This window comes from Giraffa tippelskirchi, chromosome 3 (assembly GCF_054371585.1).
Source record: "Giraffa tippelskirchi isolate mGirTip1 chromosome 3, T2T-mGirTip1v1.2.pri, whole genome shotgun sequence".
In the NCBI taxonomy this organism is placed as follows: Eukaryota; Metazoa; Chordata; class Mammalia; order Artiodactyla; family Giraffidae; genus Giraffa; species Giraffa tippelskirchi.
This window is the reverse complement of record NC_137277.1, coordinates 79,280,963-79,296,844: the sequence shown is the minus strand read 5'-3', so window position 1 is coordinate 79,296,844 and position 15,882 is coordinate 79,280,963. Positions and strand designations below refer to the sequence as shown.

General features: G+C 38.3%; 1 long non-coding RNA gene across 2 annotated transcripts in view; it reads right to left on the bottom strand.

Moving 5' to 3' along the window:
- Positions 1 to 1,477: 1,477 nt before the first annotated feature.
- The window catches only part of LOC145541864 (uncharacterized), a 39,804-nt gene continuing 25,399 nt past the window's right edge, over positions 1,478 to 15,882 (bottom strand). For both annotated transcript variants that reach the window (XR_014079364.1, XR_014079365.1), the window contains 5 exons: positions 15,667 to 15,759; positions 11,839 to 12,025; positions 8,168 to 8,439; positions 6,588 to 6,778; positions 1,478 to 4,388 (listed from right to left, as the gene is read on the bottom strand). This is a non-coding gene — a long non-coding RNA (uncharacterized LOC145541864). The remainder of the gene's footprint in view (positions 4,389 to 6,587; positions 6,779 to 8,167; positions 8,440 to 11,838; positions 12,026 to 15,666; positions 15,760 to 15,882) is intronic.

The following is a 15,882-nucleotide window of genomic DNA, read 5'->3' as shown; positions in this document are numbered from 1 at the left end:
TTGCAAAGAGTCAGACACGACTGAGCTACAGAACATCAAAAACAACATATATACAAGAAAATATTATTTACCCTTAAGAAAGAAGGAAATCATGTCATTTGGTGACAACATGGATGAACCTGGAGGACATTACACTAACTGAAATATGCTTAACAAAAATAGACAAATATTTTGTGATCTCACTTATATGTGAAATATAAATAAGTCAAAGTCAGAAACAGACAGTAGAAGAGTGGTTACTGGGGGCTGAAGAAATGAAAAATTTCCCCCAATCAAAGGATATAGACTTTTAGCTATCGGATGAATAAGGTCTATGGACCTAATTAATGTACAGTATAGTGACTACGGTTAATAATACAGTGAGTACTTGAAACTTGCTAAGAGAATACACCTTTAGTATTCTCATCACACACACAGAAAAGTAACTATGTGAGCTAACGGACATGTTAAGTAGCTTGACTGTAATCATTTCACAGCATGTCCATATATCAAAACATCATGTTGTACACCTGAAATATATATACAATTTTTGTCAATCAGACTTTGATGAAGCTGGGAAAAAATAAAATAAAATACAAAAAGAGAGAAGAGCTCCCTCCTCTCCTGATGAGACTATCACCTTGGGAGAATTTACTGAGGACAGAGGGCCAGGAGTGTGTGAGCATGTGGGTGAGTGTGTGTGTGTGTGTGTGTATGTGTGTGTGCACGCCTTTGAATCAGTACCGAGCGTGTCACCTCCCCTTTGGACCTCGGCTTCCTCACAAAGAGAGTTGGATTCAGTGATCTCTAAGGCCCCTTTCCAGCTCTAACATTTCTGGATTCTGTGTCAACATTCATTCCATGCCTGCAGAAGGCTGCCAAATGCCTGCATCCTCTGCTGTCTTCAGCGGCCTTGTGCGAACTCATTACCACAGCAGGCTGCTCTGTGGGTGGCGAGCCCTGAGTGCCCTGGACATTCATTCCTCACCTCTCATTCTTGCTCTCAAGAAACGCTTTATATTCCTCCTCAAGATTATGTGAGAGGGACTTTAATGGGGCTGATTTTATGTGAGGATCCAATGATAGAAAAACAGATTCTAGTCAGTGCTTTACTCAGAGGATCATTCCACAGAAGCTGAGCTGTTTCTAAAATAGTCCCCAAAGTAGCTTAAAAAATAATAGCAATTCTAAAACCAGATTATTTCCTGATGAAAACTCTAGGCCTGTTCAATTTTTAATCCTTTCTGAAATCAGCATGGTTTTTCTTTTTGTCAGAAAGGTGTTTAGAATGAAGTTCTTGAATCTGCCCCTTGGATACATTTACATGCTGTGTCTAATTTCTTAATTCTTTAAATCAAGGCTTGCCTAGTTTTAAATTGTAGCTAAGTGTTTTGGGGGGAATTGGAGTGCTTACTCCTATTTGCCTGACAAATACACAGCATCAAATATTCATCATTTAAATGCAATTAAAATACAGAATCACAAAAACATCAGTGCAATGATTTAAATTGCTCCAGTTTTAATTACAGGATTAAGGCAATTTGGGATTAGAAACATAACACAATACAGAATCAAGAGGTCATATTCCTATAGGTTTTAAATAATTTAAAACTCTTATGACTTTAAAGAGGAGAAGAATGTGGATGTATTTGCCAGCAGTGAGTAATAATGACACTGGAGAAGAATAGGAAGATGTGCGTTAAAAATAAGAAAACTCAGCTGTGCTGAGAAATTTTAAAATCTATCTGCCTGGTAAAATGTTCAACAGTCCTGAATTCTTCCAGGTTAAAAGCAGTAAGTCCAAATAAAACTTCATGTGTAAGTAGAATGTGTAATTCAGTAAAGTTCTTAGGAACCATATCTTCATTAAAAAAAATTCTTACATTTTATATTCCTATTTCACTAGGATCATCTTAATTTCTTTATTGCTGTGGGACTTGTGGGACCATCTTAATCTGAATGCTTGGAATTGATCTAAAATGTGGTATTTGGATGATAAAACCTAGACACGTGGTTGAAAACTTTAAAATTAATTGACATTCTCATTATTCAGCTGGCCTCCAAAATGACTCCATATAAATTATATTGCCGTATATAAATCGTTTGAACTTTAGCTGCCACATTTTCCATATAAACCAACAGCAGCTATAAACAGTGTGAACTGAAGCGAAAAGTGGTTTCCCTATGGAGGTAGGAAATGTGAAGTCTCTCTGATTTTTAGCCTCGTATGCTTTCATAATCAACATTTTGTCACGTTTTTAAAGTGGTATCAGTGCTTAATGCAATACCCAAGCTTGTTGGCTACCGAGGCATAGACATAGACCTCACATTCCAAGGCAGCAAGCTTTTTGGTTCTCACTTGGACAGACCTCAAATTGCTGATGGGACTTGAGCATCCATGTACTGGTTCCAATGGGCACTTGGACCTTTGGAAATTTTATGAATAAAAAAATTTGGGAAAGCACTTGGTCCAACATCTGACTTCAGGCAGAAGAGTAATGAAGCTATCTGTGTAAGATAGTGATCTTGATCCCTGTAACCCAATAAAAATATAATAAAAGGCATCTGTGGAGTTTAAAATTTTTCTAATAGTCACATTTTTAAAAGTAAAAGAAGGCAAAATTGATTCTAATAGTATATTTCATTCAGTCAAAATCATAATTATTTCAAAAAGTAATCAATATAAAATTATTGAAATATTTTAAATTATTTTTTCATGGCAAATCTTTGAAATTTGATATGTATTTTACACATACAGCACGTCTCAATTTGTCAGTCAGTTCAGTCACTCAGTCGTGTCTGACACTTTGCGACCCCAAGGACTGCAACACGCCAGGCTTCCCTGTCCATCTCCAACTCCCAGAGCTTGCTCAAACTCATGTCCATTGAGTCACTGATGCCAACCAACCATCTCATCCTCTGTCACCCCTTTCTCCTCCTGCCTTCAATCTTTCCCAGCATCAGGGTCTTTTCCAATGAGTCAGCTCTTCACATCAGGTGGCCAAAGTATTGGAGCTTCAGCTTCAGCAACAGTCCTTCCAATATTCAGGACTGAGTTACTTTAGGATGGACTGGTTTGATCTCCTTGCAGTCCAAGGGACTCTCAGGAGTCTTCTCTAACACCATAGTTCAAAAGCATCAATTCTTTGGCACATAGTCCAACTCTCACATCCATACATGACTACTGGAAAACAAACAAACAAACATAGCTTTGACTAGACAGACCTTTGTCAGTAAAGTAATGTCTCTGTTTTTTAATATGTTGTCTAGGTTGGTCATAGCTTTTCTTCCAAGGAAAAGCATCTTTTAATTTCATGACTGTAGTCACCATCTGCAATAATTTTGGAGCCCAAGAAAAGAAAGTCTCTCACTGTTTCCATTGTTTCCCCATCTATTTGCCCTGAATTGATGGGACTGGATGCCATGATCTTAGTTTTTTGAATGTTGATATTTAAGCCAGCTTTCTCATTCTCCTCTTTCACTTTCATCACGAGGCTCTTTCGTTCTTCTTCACTTTCTGCCATAAGGGTGGTGTCATCTGCATATCTGAGGTTATTGATATTTCTCCTGGCAATCTTGATTCCAGCTTGTGCTTCTTCCAGCCTAGTGTTTCTCATGATGTACTCTGCATATACGTTAAATAAGCAGGGTGACAATATACAGCCTTGACGTACTCCTTTCCCGATTTGGGGCCAGTCTGTTGTTCCATGTCCAGTTCTAACTGTTGCTTCTTGACCTGCATACAGATTTCTTAGGAGGCAGGTAAGGGGGTCTGGTATTCCCACCTCTTTCAGATTTTCCAGTTTGTTGTGATCCACACAGACAAAGGCTTTAGCATAGTCAGTGAAGCAAAAGCAGATGTTTTCTCAATTTGTTTCAGCCACATTTCAAATATTCAGTAGTCACATGTCTGCTAGGAGCTACTGTATTAACAGTGTAGCTCTGTGCTATCAAAGTGGGCCAGGATGGCTTTTTGGCACTGAAGGGATGAAAAGCCTGGGGAAAGGTAGCCTCTCCCTTCAGAAAGCACTGTTTGGCCCCGGTTTTTGTTATTGTGCAGTCACTAAGTCCTGTATCACTTTTTGTGGCCCCATGGACTGCAACCTGCCAGGCTTCTGACTGCTTCTCCCTGCTTCTCCTTTTGCCTTCAATCTTTCCCAGCATCAGAGTCTTTTCTAATGAGTTGGCTCTTTGCATCAGGTAGCCAAAGTACTGGAGCTTCAGCTTCAGCATCAGTCCTTCCAAAGAACATTCAGGGTTGATTTCCTTTAAGACTGACTAGCTTGATCTTCTTGCTGTCCAAAGGACTCTTAAGAGTGTTCTCCAGCACCACAGTTTGAAAGCATCAGTTCTTTGGCACTCAGTCTTTTTTATGGTCCAGCTCTCACATCCGTACATAACAACTGGCCCTAAAGATTCAGACAAAGCAATGGAAGTTAGATTTTTACTGGTTATAGTAACAGTGCTTCCAAAAGAATTATGTACAAGTTGTGAAATATTCATACGATGGAATGCTATGCAATAAGAATGAAAGGTTTACAAATACATGCAACAGTAAGGATGAATCATACAAATAAAACATATAGTAAAAGAAACCAGATACAAAAGTTATATAGCTATGCATCCAATTACATACACTACAAAAGAGCAGGAAAACCCAAGGAGTACAAAGCTAAGAAGTGAGGATCCTTGATAGACAGCAGTGACTGGAAAAGGAGGCAGAGGAATCTTCTGAGCACTGGCTTTGTTCTGTTTCTTTACCTGGCTGTGTTTCACTTTATCAAAACTCTGTAAAGAAGTATGGTGCCTGGTGTAGGCTAAAGGGGGAGAAATGAAACAAACAACATCTGACTCCTCTTTAGAAGAACAGGGGAAAGGAAGGCTGGGAACACGGAGAAGGCAATGGCACCTCACTCCAGTACTCTTGCCTGGAAAATCCCATGGATGGAGGAGCCTGGTAGGCTACAGTCCATGGGGTCGCTAAGAGTCGGACACGACTGAGCGACTTCACTTTCACTTTTCCCTTTCATGCACTGGAGAAGGAAATGGCAACCCACTCCAGTGTTCTTGCCTGGAGAATCCCAGGGACGGCGGAGCCTCGTGGGCTGCCGTCTATGGGGTCGCACAGAGTCGGACACGACTGAAGCGACTTAGCAGCAGCAGCAGTCTGGGAACAAGCATATGTTGGCAATTTGCCAACACAGTGTTTGTATCAGATTAGCCTCATCTTAGACTGGATTCCTGGAGAAAGAGACTCTAAGACAGAGATGTGACTGGTTTACTGAGGAGAGCTCTTTGGAAGAACCCCTGTTAGAGAAGGAGGAAAGCAGGGTAACAGAACAGAGTGAGAAGCAACGTGAATGGAGGCCTCCTGTTGTCCTCCAGTGGAGCTTTGAAAGTGTGATGGTCCTTCAGAGTTGTCCTGAATCGGGACTAGGGGCCCAGGCCTCTTTACCCACTAAAGGACAGTCAGTAGGTACAGGTTGCGCCAGGAAGGGAGCATGACCTGGAGAAAGAGAGCTTTCTTAGCAGAGGGTTAGGTAATCAGCTAGATGATAACAGCAGCCAGTGTCCCACACAGCAGAGGAAAAGAACACCTCAGCCCTGAAGAGGGCATCAAGGTGGCAAATAACAGTATCCATTACAAGCATTGTATGAAAAGCTGTGTTTTTATATCAGGTAACAGGAAATATCTGTCTCCCTGTGGCTTTCTATGATCATCATTCTTTTCATTATGATCTTTGGGACATCTTGTTCCTAATTATTGTTTTGGAAGGCCTCATATGAAATGAGTTTCTTTAGTCTGTTGTTTCAAACCAGGTAATGGCAATCCCTTACATGGAAATCGTTCTGCCAAATGTCTTTGGGAAGTTCTTTATGCTCAAGCCTCCTCCTATAAATGTTTCCCTTTAGCTTTTTGCACAGCAGTTCAGATCTCTTTTTGCCATTTACCTTCCGCACATTTTCAAGCCAAAAAAAAGTTCATTTTCAGCAGTAAAACTGCAGTGTCGTTATGCAAGTTTGATGTTGGTGATGGTAAGTAGCTGGCACAAATGAAACAGCTCTAGAATTTAACTGCTCAATACTATATGCCAAAGTCTCCAGGGCCTTGAGAAAATTTGGTTTTCAGCACATCTCCAGTCTGGCTTGAATTTCCCTGGTTATGTTGATGCCAATCCTGTTTCTAAGCCATAGATTTGTTTGATTCTATTTTCTCCTTTCCAATCTATCTAGCATGTAGTTTGACTGGGATAGCAAAAATGTGTTTTTGTTTCAGTTGAAAAACTTACTTTACTTATCCATGGTACATACCATGGGCTATAACCTCAATTTCCTTCAGCCTGATATTCATTTAACTTAGTAGTGAGTCCATGCTTGTCCTAATATGTATTAACTTCCAGCATATAGGTATGAACATAAAGGAGTTCTAAACTGCTTCCCAGCTGATGACTGAAAGAACCATGAATGCTAACTTAGATCTTCTCACTGAATGTCTGGAACTTTATTTAGCAACCCTGACATGACAACCCACATTATCTTATCATATTTTAAAGGGCCTGTTTGAAATTTTCTGGTGAACAAACTATTTTAGTAGCTGTTAGAATTACCTGAATGCCATTGGGTAACCTCTCTGGTCAACCATAACACTAGGCATTGGCTGGCACAGGTCAATGGATATTGCACAGCAAGTTCTTTCCTTATTGTGCAGGCACATTCTAGTCAGTGGGAGGGATGTCAAAGTGTGAAACTCCAGACCATTGATTGCAATGTGTCACTGAGTCAGGCTGAACAGCTAGAACTGAGAGAAACGATGCAGTTAGGTCCTGGCACAAAAATAAGTAGCATCAGAAGTTCAAAGTCAACCATGAATTTGAGGCTTAGGGGAATGTGAGGTCAGGGAAGAGGGAGTCTCTGGGGGTCAAAGCAAGCTGAGGGACCAAGTGGAAGCAACTGGACTTTATGTCACGTCATAAACTCCTTTTAGCGTCTCAACATCATTGGCTCACTTAGCTTTGGCTTCTACAATCAATCTTATTCCAGATCCCTCCAGTAGTTTACCTTTTGTATAAGGAGTTACAAAGAAGAGTCATTCTGTACAATTCAAGGATATAAGAACTAATTGTTTTTTTCTTTTTGCCATCAGAGAGAGCTTTAAAAACTGACTAATTAAGCTTCACAGTATCTGTCAGTTAAGTAATAGTTTAAAAGAAAGTACAGCCCCCTATTGAAATAAAGTCCCATTTGGAACATCAGCTTTTTTGTTTTTTGAGCTATAACTAGACAGCAGTTTAAGACAGAGTGCTGAGGACAACATATGGGACAAAAATCCAAATGGATGGAAGTATGAAAATAGGCCAGGAAGCTAAAATAGATGTGTACTCAATTTCTTTAGTATAAATAGCATTGTCTGTAATCTCAGGTATATGATTCAGCAATTGTTAATGAAATCATTTCCAGTATTGCAAATGGAAATATCATTTGCAGCAGGTCCATGGATTCTTTTATAAAAGTGGGGAGGGTCTCTAAAAGATTTGAAAACACTTGAAACAAATTCTAGTTTTTTTTCCATTTGTTTACAATTATGTAAACAAATAAAAAAAAATTCCATTTGTTTACAATCAGAGTCCAAATTTCCTAAAGCAAATAGGAATGACTGTTTACCCACCCAGACAGTACGTTTTTTGATTGCTGATGGAAGACAATCTCAGTAAGGGTGGGTACAAAATACCACAAAGCTCTTGGCCTCATTACAAGCTCATGACCACCACACTCACCAGGGCACCCATAGGTCTGCCACTGGTCTTTTCCTCCCAGGATAAATCCTGTTCCCACTTACAGTGAAACTTTTTATCCCCCTCTTTAGCTCTCAGCCCCCCTCATTTGGTCCTCATTCTCAACATGATACCTCACTGTCCAACTTGAATTGGTCCCATTTCCTTCCCATTCATGTCAAACTTTAATTTTACCCATCCTTTCCTCAAGTCTTTCTGCCTCAAAAAAACAATGTCTTCATTCACTTCCAAGACCAATTCTTCCACTTGATCCTGTCTCCCTTCATCTTCTTTAGGGCCTTATCCCATCTATCAAACATTAAGGAAAAAAAAAAGCCACCTGTTCCAGTCATCTATTGTTGCATAATAATCACTCACAAGCTTTAGTGGCTTAAAATAGCCAGTCATTTACTTACGCACAAGGCTGCAGTTTGAGTAGAGCAGGGGTGCTCAGTGATCCTTGTGGTATCTTCTGGGGCAGGAAATCCCAAAATGGCTTCTACACTCATGTCTGGTGCCTCAGTCGGCTGGACATCTCTCTCTGTCCTTTTGACAGTTACATGTGGATAGTGCGGGTTTCCCGCCCAGCAGGATGGTTTCAGGTTCAGACCTCTTACACGGTATGCTGGCTTCTCCAGTGTATAAAAGCAGAAGCTGCCAAGTCTTCTTAATTCCTGGACTTGGAAACCTGTCCAAGGACATCACATTCTGTTGGTCATGAGGCCATCCCAGATTTGAGGAGAAGAGACCACACAAGGACATGAATACTGAGAGACATACCTCACCGGGGCTCACCAATTCTCCTTAGAATCAGCTTTCCTTATTCTAATTTCCTTTCCAATCTTATTCTCCTCAAAGAGATAGTCCTCTCTCCTTTACACTTCATCACCTCTTCTCAAAAAATAATTCTCTACTCTTGTTTCCTCCAAGACACCAACTCTCCTTTAGTGGCTTCCAATTTCATCACCTTAATAAAAACTAACAGCAACTTTCTGATTGTTCAATCTACATACTTCTTCTTTTTCCCAGTCTTAACTGTATTTCCTTGAATCATTTGTTTCTGTTGCCCTCCTTCTTAAAATTCTCTCCTCATCTGGTTTCTGAGATATTGTGGAGCTTTCCTCCAAACTTGCTCCTTCTTATTATTTTTCTTTCTCTTCCTTTGCATGAATGTAGGACGTTTCTGCATCACCCCTATTCCTGTGCTACCCAGTCTGTCACTGGGTTATCACAATCCTACCCTGGTAAAATCTAGAAACCACGCTCTCTTTCCATTCCCATTGCTCCTACACAATTCCGAGCCTCATTTGCTTCTCATTAGGCAAGTGTGAGAGTCTTCTGTTTGATCTCTAACACTTCAGTTTCTGCCCCTTCTAATCCCACAAACCAGTCTAAGAGTTACCTTCCTTAAACAGAACCATCTATGCTCAAAACATTTCCCCAGCTACTTACAGCCAATTAGGAAGGTTCAGTTTTGTCTTATGTTGCCAAACCCTATAATTCTGGTCCCAGATCATATTTCCAAATACCATATTCCCATAGCCTAGGTTTTAGTACCACAGGACATTTCACAATTCTCCAAGGATGTCTTGTGTTTTCCTGCCTCTGTATTCTTTCTTCAGAAAATTAACCCCCAACATCTTTGCCTATTGAAAAACCTCCTCATCATTTAAGGCTAGCCTTAAAAGCTACATTTTCCACAAAGACTTTTCCGAGCAAATCACTCTACTTTCTTTATACCCATGGAATTTTGTTTAGACATTACTTTTAGAGTGTATCACATTATAAGTTATGTTATTTCAGTGTTCCTCACTAGATCATAAACTTCATGAAACTAGAGACTCAGTAATCTCTGTATCTTGCAGAGATGCTAAGAACTCAGTATTTTTGAGTTGAATTGAATAAGCGTTATGAAGTAGTTACTGGATTTCAACTTTTAGCCAAAGAGTCATGTAAAATGAGAGAGGTTTCCTTCAATACATGTGATTTAATTGCCAGATTAGAACAAAAGCAGTCATGGATAGGGTTGCTAAAATTCAGCCCCACTCCAATCACTCAGCGGTATAAATCTTACATTAAATTCTAGAGGGACATTTTAAAAATATCTAGAAGCATTAAGTGAAGTAAGTCTGCGTTTTCCCAAATTACCTAGATAATTGCCTTACTTCACCATCTTATTTTATGTTATGGCTATAAGATTTATCACTAACTGAAGCTCATTAAAGTTTAATAACTCTCTGGGATATATATGACAGTGACACTGCATTTTCACAAGCAACATGCAGATATATAAGTATGTCAAATAGTATGCAGATACATCAATAGACTGGAATAAGGAAACAATGGTAAGTATTTCCATTGTTGTAAGGGGGACACACTTGATTACCCCCTGTAACAACACAACAAAATTATACTATGTGCATAGTGAGCGGCAGTTAAGGCTCTATCTCACTTTCACAAATAGATATATTCCTAAAATGTATAGATCAATAAATCAATTCTATTTTCCTATCTCCCTATAATTTATTTAACATTCATTTCTCATCTTTGTCTAACAATTTCCAACTTTTGTACATGAGGCTGCTTAACTCACCCATAGATTCTCTGTCAAGTAGTTAATGGTCTGGAAACAAACAGTAAAAAGTTCTTATTTTAAAGGAATCCTAGAGTAAATACTTCTGCAAACTGAGTCACTGGATGCTAATTTGTACTTTGAAAAACAGCTCATAAGATAGTTTGATAGTTTGAAAGGCAGCGTGAAAATTAATAAAAAATTAGAATAAAGTCTTATCTTCTAATCATTTTAGTTAAATTCCCCAAAACAATACCTTTTAACTCTGATGCTGGTGACCTGTACCATGTTAGCACCATTCATAAGTAGTTCAATTTCAGGATTCTGGTTCCAGAGAGCATAGAATGTCATAGAAAGAAAGGAGAGAACGGAGAACAGTTTCCTCTTTCACTCCTAGTTCAAAGCACTATTTCAAACCTGCAAGCTTTGTTATGAGTACTCTTTCACATCTAATTTTCTTTTTTTTCCTATCTGTTTCTATCCTCAGGATCTTGCTCTAAGGTTTTCTTTCTGTAGTCTCTTGCTTGAATGGCATTAAAATGCATATTTCCAGTTTCAAAATGACAGACTCATCGTATCTCTTCCAAACTGCTCCCAATCCAGGTGAACCAAAAATGTAGGAAGCAGGCGCTATGCTGGGGAGAAGAGAGAGCATGGCAGTCTCATGTGGCCTATTTCCACCAGGCCTAAAGGTGACAGAAGTGAGTTTGCATTTTTAAAAACAGTATCCAGACATTCCTTGACAGCTTCCTTTAAAACATACTGAAACAAACATGAGAAGGAAGTGGGGAGAAGAGATCATATCACAACCCTTGCAAAGAAAGGAATGGCATAGATCCACCAGCAAAAATGAGTATGAAGGGAAAGCAGGTGTCACGGGGGGACTCTTTAGTCGAGTCAGACATGATAGAAGGGCAATTTGTATGCCAGAGATGGTCACTGGTGAAAATGTTGTGACTTTTAAGAGATCCTCTTATTGGCAGCAAAGGCAAAGAAACCACAAGATCAATATATTTCAATTTTCAAATATATTAGGGGTAAATATTATAAATACCCAGCTTGGCAATTAAGAGAAAAATATTGAGGAATAAACAATTTTAAAACCTTGATAGTTAGGTATTTTTCTTTTGAGTTTGAAATAATTGTTAACAATCTATGGAATATCCCCAAAGTTTAGTGTATTGCTAGTCAAATATCTTGTGATTTTTTTCTTTTTTTTTTTTTTTAGAGTGATAAGAATTTCTTGATTGTGGAAGTTATTTATAGAAAAACAAACGTGTTCAACATATTTGCTGATCAAGGAAATGACTAGCTGAATTTTATACCTTTGAGTGTAGAATTTATAAGTGGAAAATGTAGCACTTAACCCAGAATTGTGAAGGCAGAGTTTTATTTTCTAATCATCCATACGGCTCCTACATTTTCACAGAATTTTGCTTTGCCCAATGTACCATCACAATGAATTATGTGTTCCACTCAAAAATCAACCTTTCCACCTACCCCATCCGTTCTTACCTACTCAATGATCGTGCTTCTGCAGTTGTCTCCTCTAATCTGGATTATTCCCACTCATGTACAAATGAACTTCAATATGTTAAATTTAAAATAAAAATTCTTCTCTTTGAAGAAATGGCTGATTCCAATGTAAGTTAGAAACTACAAGATGAGCCTAGAATACCATGTTATACCAGATAGTAGGAACCTGTAAGACAAACGACAGACAAAACTAGCAGGGTGTGGCAGAAAAATTCTGAGGACAACTGAAGAACCTCCCCTTGGGTACAAATGGCAAAGATTTGAGCATCAATAAGGATAAAAACTACAATGTATTGAAATGCATTAAATATATTTAAATCCATAAGTTCATATTATTTTTAAAATTATTCACTGTTAAAGGATATGAGCTAAATAACTTATTTTTAAAAACTATTAAAAAGAAAGAATCAAACATTTATTCTATCTTTCCTAGGCAAATTGTAACAGTAGGTAACCAAATAAGAGATGAGGGATGTATTCCAGCCAATAAATATAGAAACAAGGATAGAAGTAGAATGTCACCATTTTTACAATCTCTTATGAATTAAAAATTCTAGGTAGAGAGTGCCAATTGATGTTAACATCACAAAAAGAGACAACAAAGGATTATATTCTTCTTTATGGATCAGCACACTATGAAATAATCTTGACAAAAAATTTAAACCTGAATCTGATAAATCTTTTGGATCTAACTATCAATTTTTGCAAAATACAAAAGAAGAATATGTTTAAAAAAACCACAGAAGTTCAGTCGAACTGTAGGAAACTCTACAGGGCAAACAACCCAGTTTCTTTGAAAATAAATAACAAGAGGGATAAAAGATGGAGAGAGAATCTTTATTTTTTTGTAGTGGTTATTTTTTTTATTACACATAATTGCTTTACAATGTTGTGTTAGTTTCTGCTGTACAACAAAGTGAATTAGCTATATGTATACCTTTATCCCCTCCCTCTTGGAGAGAATCTTTAGACTCAATTTAAAAGATATAACAATGCTGAACCAAAAGAAATTGTAAAGTGTGAATATTGTTTGTAAATTAATTCAAACAAATTATCCAAAAATATGACATTCGTGAGATAATTAGAACTTTGGACCCTGGATATTTGATATTAAGGGATAATGACCAGTTTTTTTAGGTCTCCTAAAGATATTTAAATGCAGAGTTCCAAAGAATAGCAAGGAGAGATAAGAAAGCCTTCCTCAGCAATCAATGCAAAGAAATAGAGGAAAACAACAAATGGGAAAGACTAGAGATCTCTTCAAGAAAATTGGAGATACCAAGGGAATATTTCATGCAAAGATGGGCTCCATAAAGGACAGAAATGGTAGGGACCTAACAAAAAGCAGAAGATATTAAGAAGAGGTGGCAAGAATACACAGAAGAACTGTACAAAAAAGATCTTCACAACCCAGATAATCACGATAGTGTGATCACTCACCTAGAGCCAGACATCCTGGAATGTGAAGTCAAGTGGGCCTTAGGAAGCCTCACTACGAACAAAGCTAGTGGAGGTGATGGAATTCCAGTTGAGCTATTTCAAATCCTCAAAGGTGATGCTGTGAAAGTGCTGCACTCAATATGCCAGCAAATTTGGAAAACTCAGCAGTGGCCACAGGACTGGAAAAGGTCCATTTTCATTCCAATCCCAAAGAGAGGCAATGCCAAACAATGCTCAAACTACCGCACAATTGCACTCATCTCACATGCTAGTAAAGTAATGCTCAAAGTTCTCCAAGCCAGGCTTCAGCAATACGTGAACCATGAACTTCCAGATGTTCAAGCTGGTTTTAGAAAAGGCAGAGGAACCAGAGATCAAATTGCCAACATCCACTGGATCATCGAAAAAGCAAGAGTTCCAGAAAAACATCTATTTCTGCTTTATTGACTATGCCAAAGCCTTTGACTGTGTGGATCACAATAAACTGTGGAAAATTCTGAAAGAAATGGGAATACCAGACTACCTGACCTGCCTCTTGAGGAACCTGTATGCAGGTCAGGAAGCAACATTTAGAACTGAATATGAAACAACAGACTGATTCCAAATAGGAAAAGGAGTACATTAAGGCTGTATATTGTCACCCTGCTTATTTAACTTATATGCAGAGTACATCATGAGAAACGCTGGGCTGGAAGAAGCACAGGCTGGAATCAACATTGCCAAGAGAAATATCAGTAACCTCAGATATGCAGATGACACCACCCTTATGGCAGAAAGTGTAGAGGAACTAAAAAGCCTCTTGATGAAAGTGAAAGAAGAGAGTGAAAAAGTTGGCTTAAAGCTCAACATTCAGAAATCTAAGATCATGGCATTGGATACCATCACTTCATGGCAAATAGATGGGAAAACAGTGTAAAAAGTGTCAGACTTCAATTTCTTGGGCTCCAAAATCACTGCAGATGGTGACTGCAGCCATGAAATTAAGACGCTTACTCCTTAGAAGGAAGGTTATGACCAACCTAGACAGCATATTAAAAAGTAGAGACATTATTTTGCCAACAAAGGTCCTTCTAGTCAAGCCTATGGTTTTTCCAGTAGTCATGTATGGATTTGAGAGTTGGACTGTGAAGAAAGCTGAGCACCGAAAAATTGATGCTTTTGAACTGTGTTGTTGGAGAAGACTCTTGAGAGTCCCTTGGACTGCAAGGAGACCCAACCAGTCTATCCTAAAGGAGATCAGTCCTGGGTGTTCATTGGAAGGACTGATGTTGAAGCTGAAACTCCGATACTTTGGACACCTCATGCGAAGAGTTGACTCATTAGAAAAGACCCTGATGCTGGGAAGGATTGGGGGCAGGAGGAGAAGGGGATGACAGAGAATGAGATGGCTGGATGGTATCACTGACTTGATGGACATGAGTCTGCATAGTCCAGGAGTTGGTGATGGACAGGGAGGCCTGGCGTGCTGCAATTCATGGGGTCACAAAGAGTCAGACATGACTGAGCGACTGAACTGAAGTGAAGTTTAACAGAATAAAAATTGAGGGGAGTTTCACTATCCCAATCTTACACTGCTTTTCATCTTTATACCTATATTCTTACCCACACACACACATACAGTTACCCAGTTACACACATATATATAAACACCCACTTTTTTCTAATAAAAACAGGATTATTCTATACACACATTGTTTCATAACTAATTTTCTCACAAAGAAATATACCCTGACCATCCTCTGGGCTATGTAGATCTAGTTTGTTCTTTTTAAAAGTTGCATTATATTCCATTGTCTGAACCACAGTTTCCTTATTCCTGCTTCTACAGATGGCACTGAGATTATTTAAAATTATTCATTAATACAAAGTTCTCTGTGCATGTGTACTTACAGATTTGTGCAATTATTTTTGTAGGCTAGATTCCCAATATTGAGATGACTCTCTTAAGTGAAATGAACATTTTCATTCTTGAATTCATACATCTATTTCAATTCTCATCAACAATGTATGGCATTGCTCTCATCAGCTCAAAATGCTCAAAATGTTATCAGACTTTTACACGTGTGTCAAACAGACAAAATTATCTTACAGTTTTAATTTGCATTTGTTTAATTATCAATGAGATAGAACATCTTTACATGTATCTATTGGCCTTTTGTACACTACAACTTTCATATTCATGTTGTTTTGTGTACATATAACAAAAATACCCTACTAAGATTTGAGAATGCTTACAATAAAACACAAACAGAACTATTAACAATGGATAAAATGAAATTTGGGGGGAGATTAAACTTATGTGTTGTATATAAGGCACAAACCCACTTTGCATATGTGCATTTCAGTAAACAGTTGTGGGATACTTACCATGAAGTAGGCACTCCTCTAAGCACTTGGAAGCAAAGATTAATATGATCCTCCCCTGAACTTGTACTATTTCTGTATAATTAACCAAACATCCTAACAGGAGAAATTAAAATATAAAAATGACCAGTTTAGACATTTCAATGAAAAAATTGTCAACTTAAAAAACCTTTAGGATATAGACCCACAAATTAGATCATCAATGGATATGCTAAGGGA